At 40.5% G+C, this 10,786-nt stretch overlaps 1 non-coding gene across 1 annotated transcript; it reads left to right on the forward strand.

The window, feature by feature from the left end:
• Positions 1 to 6,100: 6,100 nt before the first annotated feature.
• Positions 6,101 to 6,204, forward strand: LOC119472087. Its single transcript, XR_005201197.1, has one exon. It is a non-coding gene; the product is annotated as a small nucleolar RNA U13 (small nucleolar RNA).
• Positions 6,205 to 10,786: the final 4,582 nt, after the last annotated feature.

The raw sequence follows: 10,786 nt of genomic DNA on the forward strand, positions 1-10,786 counted from the left end.
TCCCAGCTACTCAGGAGGCTGAGGCAGGGGAATCGCTTGAACCTGGGCGGCAGAGGATGCTGTGAGCTGAGATCATGCCACTGCACTACAGCCTGGGCAACAGAGCAAGACGCCATCTCAAAAGACAAACAAACAAACAAAAAAAACAAAACAAAAAACAAACAAACAAAAAAACCTATCACAAAGATATTGAAGGGAAAATTCATTAACACCAGAGTAGACTTCAGAAGCAGCCAGAGAAAAATATTGCCTACAAAGGGGCAATGACAAAAAACTTCTGGCAGCAGCAAAGGCAGTCAGGAGATATGAAATAGTATCTCCAAAATGTTGAGAGAAAATAATTATCAAACTAGAATTAGGTACCCAGTAAACTATCTTTGAAAACAGAGGATCAAATAAATACATTTATAGATTTAAAAACCTATTGCCACCAACTGAACTATAATAACTTCTGAAATAAAATTGTCCTAGAAGGACAGTCTGAGATTGCATGATGAGATAGGAAGGATATAAAATGGCAAACATTTAGGAGGCTGAGGTAGGCGGATTACGAAGTTAGGAGTTCAAGACCAGTCTGGCCAATATGGTGAAACCCCTTCTCTACTAAAAATACAAAAAAAAAATAGCTGGGTGTGGTGGCACGTGCCTGTAGTCCCAGCCACTCGGGAGTCAGAGACAAGAGAACTGCTTGAACCTGGGAGGCAGAGGTTGCAGTGAGCCAAGATCACACCACTGCTCTCCATCCTGGATGACAGAGCAAGACTCCATCTAAAAAAATTAAAAATGGCAAACATGTGCAAATACAGACAAATATAGTCTGTACAATATTGAAACAATAGTTTAAAATATTCTAAAGAATAAAATGCCAAAGCCACACAGTTTAACAGCTGAATTCTAAACTTTCAAGGAATATATTGTTTTAATATATAAAAAAAAGTCACATCCAAGTTGAGTTTCTTTAGGAGAGCAAGATGATTTAGCATTCAAAAATCTGTAAATGTCATTGACCGTATCAATAGATTCAAGGAAGAAAAGTGGTGCTCACCTGTAGTCCCAGCTACTCAGGAGGATTGCTTGACCCCAGGAGTCCAAGTCTAGTCTGGGCAACATAGTAAGACCCTCTTTAATTAATAATAAAGAGAAATTTTAAGAGAGGCTTTTTGGTGACTTGGGCAGTAAAATAGTGAAATACAGTGTTTTCTTTCTCTCAAGTTTGGGTATCTTAACCTTTAAGATACTTTCTACTAGTTGATTTGGGAAGTGCTATAGTTAATGAGTTAATGAGTTGCCTGAGACTTTTCCTGTTTTAGAAAATAACAGTGGAAGAGTTCCGTGTGCTTTCTCAGTAAATCAGATGTCTTTATCAGCTGCTGAGCTGAAACTTTGTGTCCTTACTTAGCTTTAAAAAGAAAAAAGAAACTTTCAATCCAGTCCTAGTTGGATGCCACCTTGGGGTTTTATTCACCCACCACATCACAGTTTGAGGAATTGGAAAAGTTCATTTCACTCTTTGAGACGACAGACAAGGATGAAAATTTAAATAAATTTGGCTTCCCAGGAGCTAAGAATCAAATCTGCCAGCAGAGTCCAAAGAGCATACACCATTTGCACTAGACTTTGCTAAAAATAACATGCATTTTCTGTCTCCCGCTGGCATACAATGGTGTTAAACACAGCTACTTTAACATCAGAACAGGTCACAAAGGAGGGGGGTGAGTGTTTAAAAAGACTTTAACTAGTAATATTAAACCCTTGAGTTTTACCAGATGCTAGCAGCGCTTTTATGGAACTTTACAAATTTTCTGGCACCTGCTTTAACCAAAAAACTTGTTGGAGGCTAAAGCACTGCTGAGCATGACCTGAACTTGGAGATTGGGGCATTTATTCCAGTTCCATTGAAGTATATTTAAACAAAATGCAAACTTAAACTTGCACCTAAATTTCCACCAGCCCTGACTTTCTAGCCAACCCTGGAAGACAATCTCTGCCTCTCTTAGGACACTAAACGCTTTCCATTTTATAATAAGAAGTGTATATATGTTTTGTCTCACCAACTTGAAGACAAAAAGACATTCTTTTATGTTAATATCACGATTCCTATTTGTAACAGCCACTGTATGTAGCTCAAATTCAAAAGGTACAAAGAATAAACAGTAACCCCCAGGCATGACACCATTGTCCCCATGTACTTAATTCCTTTCCCCAGGAAACCAATGTGGCCAGTTTCTTGGGTATTTTTCCAAAGTATTATACACCTATAGAACGGTAACAATCAGGCATACAGTCATATATTGTTTATTCCCTCTTTGAAAAAATGGAAATGGTTATGTGGGGTGGGGGGAATATCTCTCCTTTTATACATCTTAGGTTCACGGATGAGGCCCTGTAACAGAAACAGATTAACAAGAGGAAAGCATATAGATTTATAAGTTCTATATGACATGAGAACCTTGATAAGGCAATAAAGGCTCGAATAAATAATTAAACCTGAGTTTATAGATTTGATAAAGAATAGTCATTGAGAAATATGAAAGGGTGAATCGGTATGACCTAATGGTAATGAACTGGGAGAAATTTAGTGAGGCCTGCCTGTTCATATTCTTTTTGGCATCTCTTGATCTTCAGAGATAAAGATGTTCCTTTCCCTTTCCTCCAGGTACAGGAAGGGCACCTCTCACATGAGAGGTCTTATGACTTACTTCAGGGGAAGATCAGATTGACAAGTTATGTCACCACTCTTCCTCATTGTTGCTGTCATCTACTCCACCAGGTCACTCCCAACTCATTCTTTGATTATTTTAACTCTGGGCTCTGTCACACTCTCCAGTACTACTTCTGCCTTAATTCTTGGAGAGTTCAGTCTCCATGAGATGATCTTCTCAAATCCAGATGTCACGGTTCTTTGACTTCCTCTCCTCAGGACTTTGCCCTTCACCCTGCTTCTGTTGTCCACTTTCTTAGACATATACCAATAACACAACTCCGTACCTTCCATTTCAACATTATACTCTCTGCTCACCACCTCCATTTTTTAGCTCATGCATTCTGGCCCCCCAAGTTAAACAATTCTCCTACTTTCAAACTTGTAATTTCAACGGGACCTACAACTCATTAATTTAATCACATTTTTCCCTGTGTCATACAATGCTTTTGTTCACACTTTGACCCCTTACCATGTTCAAAGTCCATAGTCAAGTGTTACAATCACTCCCTGGTATACATTCCCACTTCCCTTACTAAACAATTGTGTGGCACAGTCAAAAGCCTTGCTAAACCCAACTCTGCCTACTTCACACCAACACCTACACATCTGAATAAAGCTGAAGAAAAGCACACTGTCATGCTATCTGGTTTCACTGTGAATTCATGACCACCACTCTCAAGGAGGCCCTTAACACTGCTGCATTTGCCTCATCCACTGCCTCTCAAGTCGTGCTTTTCTTTTCCTAGTCTACTCACTCACTAACTCGTCTTTTAGATGACTCTTTCATACCTTCTCTTCTTTCCTTAAAATGCCAACATCTCCTTCCTATCCTCTTTTAGCTTCACACGTCACTCAGGAAGAATTATTCAGAAGAGAACTTCTATAAGCTCAGCCACTGACATCTGTTCCATACGCTGTGCCCTCCACTCCAACCTCAACCCTGCCTGTTGGAATGAATAACTTGTTGGTTCTCCTCTTAAAGCCAATAACTCTCCTCTTCTCTAAATCTTATCCCAGACTCAGAGTGGTGAACCAGCAATTCTCCCCTCTCTGGCATCATTAATGGTTCCTTCCCAATTGGATCATTCCCATCACTGTACAATTAATTCTCCCATTAAAAATAAAAACAATCCTTGAGCCCCTCTCTGTCTACTGCTTCATTATTGGCTCCCTTTTAGAGCAAAGCTTCTCAAAATAATTATCTTTTCTTCCTGTCCTCAATTTCTCTCCTCCCATTGTCTCTTGAACTCAAATCAGGCATTTGTCCATGTCACTCAGCTGTAATTATGCTTATCAAGGCCACGGTGACTTCCACATTGCTAAATCAAATGGTCCAACTCTCAGTCCTCAACTTAATTGACCCTATAGGCAATATTTGTAGACACAGTTGATACAGTTTCTTCACTTGGCTTCTAGGACCACACATTCTCTTGGTTCTCTCTTGTCTTATTGGTTGCTCCTCAGCCTTAGCTGCTCTTTCATTATCTTTCTTCCTCAAAGTTTTATACTTCCCCAAAGCTCAGATTCCAGATATCCCAATTTCACACTCCTTGCTGCCAGAACTGTGAAAGAATAAATTTCTACTGTTTTAAGCCACACATTTGTGATAATTTATTTGGCAGCTCCAGGAAATTAATGCATACTTCAATAAAGCTGCTTAAAAATAAATAAACCTGGATAAAGAAAATGTGGCACATATACACCATGGAATACTATGCAACCATAAAAAAGAATGAGTTCATGTCCTTTGCAGGGACATGGATGAATCTGAAAACCATCATTCTCAGCAAACTGACACAAGATCAGAAAACCAAACACTGCATGTTCTCATTCGTAAGTGGGTGTTGAACAATGAGAGTGCATGGACACAGGGAGGGGAACATCACAGACCCCAACACTGAGGCCTGTTGGTGGGTAGGGGGCTAGGAGAGGGATAGCAGGGGTTGGGGAGATTGGGGAAGGATAACATTAGGAAAAATGCCTAATGTAGGTGACGGGGGAATGGAGGCAGCAAACCACCATGGCATGTGTATACCTATGTAACAATCCTGCAAGATCTGCACATGTACCTGAGAACTTAAAGTAAAATTTTAAAAAAAAATTCATCAGAAAAAAAAAACAACCTGTACTTGTTCTTCATCTCAAGTCATGTCAAAGTTCAAAGTCAAAGGCCTTTCTTTTCTGTAGCCGCTAAGACCCTGCACTATCTCCCTGGCGTTGCTTTCCACACTGAGCTCCCTCTGCTGCAGCCACGCTATCCTCCTTGCTCATCCTTAAATACTCCAAGCACACTTCTGCCTCGAGGGCTTTGCCCTGGCTGGTTCATCTGCCCAGAATGCTCTTCCTGTAGATATCTGCATACCTCCCTCCTCACCTTCCTCAGATGTTGACCCAAATGCCACCTTCTCAATGAGGTCTTGACCCCTTCTTTAAAATAGCAGTTATCCACATTCTGTAGCCCCCGGCCTGATTTATTATCCACCATTGCAGTTAGACATACTTTGTTTTACTCATTGATTTTATTTAGGATCACCTTTTCCCACCACTAGAATATAAACTCCACAGAGAAAAGGAATTTTTCTTTCTTTTTATTCACTGCTTTTTTTTTATTTGGACTAATTTATGGAGAACATGTAAAATTTTCTTACATATATATAATGTGTACTGACCATTATATACAATGGGAGGCGGGGAGGGAGGAAGGAAGGAAAGAAGGAAAGAAAAGGAAGGAAGGAAGGAAGGATTTCAATCAAAATGCTGGGACTATCTTGTTATTTGATACAGGGCAGAACTAGAAAATATGTTTTTAAGATCAAACACATCATGATTTCATACAGATATTCCAAATGAAATACAGGTCTACAGACTCTTAAACTCACCAGTCTTGCATCCATGTCTCCTTTCCACCACACCGAAAATATATAGTTCTGAATGAAACCAAATAATCACTTTTCTTTATCCTGCAACACAGCAGTCTCAGAATAACAAAACCAGCTCTGTCACCAACAATATGGCTACTGAGAACAGTTCAAGGTTTTGTTTTTGTATTTGTTGTTATTTTTGTCCTTAGGATTGATCTCAGTGGGAATATATGACCAAATTGCTGTTTTAAAGTCATTTGAAGACTGGGTGTGGTGGCTCATTCCTGTAATCCCAGCACTTTGGGAGGCCAAGGTAGGAAGATCATTTGAGACCAGGAGTTTGAGATTAGCCTGGGATATACAGTGAGACCTTGTGTCTACAAAAAGTTAAAAATTAGCTGAGCGTGGTGGCACACACCTGTCTAAAGCTACTTGGAAGGACTAGGTGGGAGGATTGCTTGAGCTCAGAAGGTGGAGGCTGCAGTGGGCCAAGATCAGAGACATGGTCTCAAAAAAAAAAAAAAGTCATTTGAGGTTGCTTTTGTAGCTCATAAGTGTGATGACTGAGTTTGCATGTGCATGTGCGAGATGTGCCACCCTCAAACTTTGTTACAACGTGGGCACATTATCCATGTGACATGAAAAAAATAAAGTCATTTGAAATCGTTTCTCTTTGTTTCATAATGGTGTTTACTGGCTACACAAATATAATCACTTATTTTATTTTTGCTTCGGGGATTGTGTTTTTATTTAATTTTGTTTTATGATTTAAAAAAAAATATGTTTCTAAATACAAATCTGGAATATTTAAAGATATTCCTCCCTGTACTATTTTATACAGCTATTTAAAATTTTTTTTATTCCTTACTGGTTTTTATAATGTAAGCAAATGCATACCTACAGAGATAGGTAGATAGATTCTACTCTTTCCTTTCATATGTAAATGGTAACTTACTACACATATTTTTCTTCACTTTGCTTTTTTCATTTAACAGTATATCCTAGAGATCACTTACTGTATAGAGATAATCCCCATTTTACACTGCAGTTATCATTATGTGGCTGAAGCATTGTTTATTTAACTGTTGTGCTATCGATTCTGGTTGTTGCTAGTCTTTTGTTATTACAAATAATGCTATAACAGTACCTTGTATGTACATCTTGTCATATTTTTGCTACTGTGGCTTTGGGATAGTGTTCTAGAATCTAGATTTCTTTTCTTTTCTTTTTTTTTTTTTTTTGAGATGGAGTCTCGCTCTGCCGCCAGGTTGGTGGCATGATCTCAGCTCACTGCAACCTCTGCCTCCCAGGTTCAAGTGATTCTCCTGCCTTAGCCTCTGGAGTAGGGGCGACTACAGATACACACCACCATACCCAGCTAGGTTTTGTTTTTTTGGTAGTAGAGATGGGGTTTCACAATGTTAGCCAGGATGATCTCGATCTCCTGACCTTGTGATCTGCCCACCTCGGCCTCCCAGAGTGCTAGGATTATAGGTGTGAGCCACTGCGCCCGGCCTAGAATCTAGATTTCTAAAAGATAAATTTCAGTATGATTGCTGAGTCAAATGGTAGATGCACATATAATTGTGCTAAATTTCCCCCAATTCCCCTCCATCATCATGATGCCATTTCTCATTCCTACCAGCAGTGTAGAAGAGTGTTTCACCCTAGCCTCACCGATAAAGTATGTGGTCCAGATCTTGGATTTTTGCCAATCTTACTGGCAGGAAATGGTATCTTAGTGTAGTTTTAATTTACGCTTATAAGTGAATGATGTTGAGCATCTTTTTCCAGGGCTAAGTGTAATTCTCACTTCTTTTCCTGTGCATTGTCTGTTTGTGTCTCTGATGAGGTTTCTCCTCATGCTTCAAGTTACTATGTTTCTGCTAAGTAACACAACCTTAAATTCTAGCAAGAACTGAATATGCCAAAAAGACCTCAGGCCTATGGAAACTTAGTTGGAGGGTGGTATGGGGACCATGGAGTATCACAAACATGTACTTAACACATGGACAAAAACAAATATTTTCAAATATTAATTAGAGTTTTGAATTTTTAAAGAAATTGACTTTCTTGGATATTTATTTTATTAATTCATTAATTCAAGTAATATTTGTTGAACACAAACTATGTCCAAGCTCTGTTTTAGATACAAGAGTGAACATATTTTTCTTCCTCAGTAAGAAATAGAAAAGGAAATGACATTATTCTCCTGATTCAGGCTGAAAGATCATCTCTAAAAGAATATACTATAATTTCATATGATTTTCCCCATATTTCCATTTGCCATATTCAGAAATTGGGGGTCAACCCCACTAGTAAGTCAAAAGCAGTGGTAAAAATGCTGGTTTCTTCTATACACATAACTGTTAGTGCCCAAAGAGGGTCTTGAACCTCTTTCTGAGTCATTCTCTTATCAATAGGGAAGAAAAAACTCCAGAGATTGTGTCACTGCTTAAAGGCACGCAAAGCCAGGGCACTGGGTTTTCAGGTCGTTCTCGATTATTTCCACAGCATCCAACTTGTAGTGAAGTTAGGGGAGCAGAAATAACACAAATGCAACCTTTCCTTTTGGTCCTGTCTGGTCTGGAGAACAACCCTTATTAATGGGGCCTTGGGTGATATTTGATGGTGGCATTGTTTCTCTGCTCTGTTCGACTGTTCCCAGCCAAGTCACAGAGCTCTCTGTCATCGAACAGGTTCAAAGGGACTGCAGGATGTTTTAGTTTCACGAAAAAAACAATGAAAGCCAGTTAGAGAAAAGTCAGAACAAGAAGATGAAAGTAACATGCTAGCAGAGAAGGAAGGCTGCCCTGAGCTGATAAACCATATAGATTGTTCTTGAAGGGAGAGACTAAGGCTCATGGTATGAAGAATTGTACTTAAGCAACCAACGTCTTTATTTAAGGATTCTGGATCTCTTTCTGGGGAAAAAAAAAAAAAAAATCTATAAGACAGCCCAGAACTTAAATAGTTAGACCTGAGTTTGGGCTCTTTGTCACTAACCAGCTGCATGATCCGTGACAAGTCACTTTAATATCCCGAGCCTTGGTTTCCTCATCTGTAAATTGAGATGAATAATGCCTGGCTGATAATGTGGCTGTGAAGATTAAAATGGGTCATGCCTTTGAATATGCTTCATACAATTCAATTCTTCTTTCATTTCCTCAGCTGATTGTTCATGTTCCTCTGATACACTGTCCCCACCCTGGACAATCTCTGGCAGGTATACACATACCTCAAGATACTAGACAGGGAGACTGCCTAGTTGTGATTCACTGAGGCTGATTTGTCTAAAAAGTTGCTCACTAAGTATTCCCGCAGGGTGTTTGAAGCCTCTTCCTGGATGCTTGATGAGACCAGACACTTTGAATCCACCTTGCAGAGCTCCTGTTCCAAGACAGCTGCAGCCTGTGCTCTGTAGAGCAATATGAAATAATTGCCCATTTGGCACAATAAGCCCATCTCCTCTTCGGGCAGCACAAAAGAAAGCTCAAAAGCATCTCCGGTTTTGATTGCCAAGTGGGGGAGGCAGTGAAAGTAGACTAAATTATGAGTCCAGGTGCCTCCCTACAGAAAGCCACTTCCGCCTCGCTGCCGCTCCGTAGGCGCGCAGTGGGTGTTGACGTCACCTTCTGCCACAGGAGCTTGGAGAGGCTGGGCCCCCGGCTAGGCTCCACAGGGGTCCGCGGGTAGACTAGGGCGTGCTCTCAGACTGAGAGTGCTGGAAGGCTCGCTTACCCTCGCCATAGACCAGACTGACAGGGGTCTGCCAAGGCTGCTAGGAATGTGGGAAGTGAACTTTAGGTGGAAACAGAAAAGCTTGTCTCTCTGTGGGTAGCCTTTTTTTTTAGTTCAGTAGAGAAAAAAAAAATCATAGAAGACTGCCAAGCCGAATAAGCTATGCTCAATTAAGTCTTTCAACTGTGCAATTCCTCTGGTTGATTTCATGAGGAAAAGGGCAGAATAGAAACATGATGGGCTTGTTTAAAATACTTTAAAAGGGAAGAACCTACATTCTACTGCTTCCCAGCCCATCCTCTCTCCGGCTTTCCTCCAGCCTTGCTGCAGGCCTTTACTGTCATCTCCTCCTCCATCTGTTACAAAGATGTCCTCAGAACCCGTCCTTGGCTGCTTTCTCACCACACACCCTCATGCAAGGCATGTCCTCCGTGTGATGCCCCTCATCCATGCCTGTGACTCCCGAGGCGCTGAATCAGCCAAAACTCTCCCTCCCCAACCCCCAGCTCCAGGCGCTTATACCTCACTCCCCACAGCTGTTTTTATTATTCCTGTTCACTGCTACTCAATCCCATCTTGTTTTCAAGAGAACTTAAGGTGGATTCCCCAAATACATAAAAGATGAGAACTAAATAAAGGCAAAATCACTGTGAAGATAAAATGAGGGCAAAAAAGGAGAGAGAGATGAAATTATGGACAAAGTTAGTTCACCAACTGCATTTAGAAAAGTCCTAAACAGTTCCTTGACATGAGTAAGTTGACTTTGAACTTTCTAGCAATCACTGCAATGAGGAAAGCACAAATTGTATATAGTTCATGGTGTCCTTGACACAGTATGTCTACAGCAGACTTGCTTATGAGTAGCAAAAATTTATGACCTAAAGGGAATAGAAGAAAAAAAGTTGAGGCCGGATGCAGTGGCTCACACCTGTAATCCCAATACTTTGGAAGGCTGAGGCAGGAGGATCACCTGAGGTCAGGAGTTCTAGACCAGCCTGGCCAACATGGCAAAACTCCATCTCTACTAAAAATAAAAAAATTAGCCAGGCGTGGTGGCAGTTGCCTGTAATCTCAGCTACTCAGGAGGCTGAGGCAGGAGAATCGCATGAACCCAGGAGGTGGAGGTTGCAGTGAACCAAGATCACGCCACAATACTCCAGCCTAGGGGATAGAGCAAGACTCTGCCTCCAAAATAAATAAGCAGTAAAACCTTCCTAGTACGCAGACCTGTGAGAAAATTCTTTGGTGGATTTTCATCAACAAGCAATTTACAATGTGAGCAGTGTCCTCAACAATACTCTAATGATAAATACAAAAATGAGAGACCTAATATTGCTTCTAACAATTTCCTACAAAGATACCCAGAGGAATAATGCTAAAGTACTTATGTAAAAGAATTCCAGAAGAAATCAAGGAGGTTCCAACCGAGTATGCAGAGCTGATGGCTTGGCTTGAGACAAGGAAATAGTAAAGAATAGTC

The sequence above is a fragment of the Cebus imitator genome, unplaced genomic scaffold (genome assembly GCF_001604975.1).
Source record: "Cebus imitator isolate Cc_AM_T3 unplaced genomic scaffold, Cebus_imitator-1.0 Scaffold84, whole genome shotgun sequence".
NCBI classification, from domain to species: domain Eukaryota; kingdom Metazoa; phylum Chordata; class Mammalia; order Primates; family Cebidae; genus Cebus; species Cebus imitator.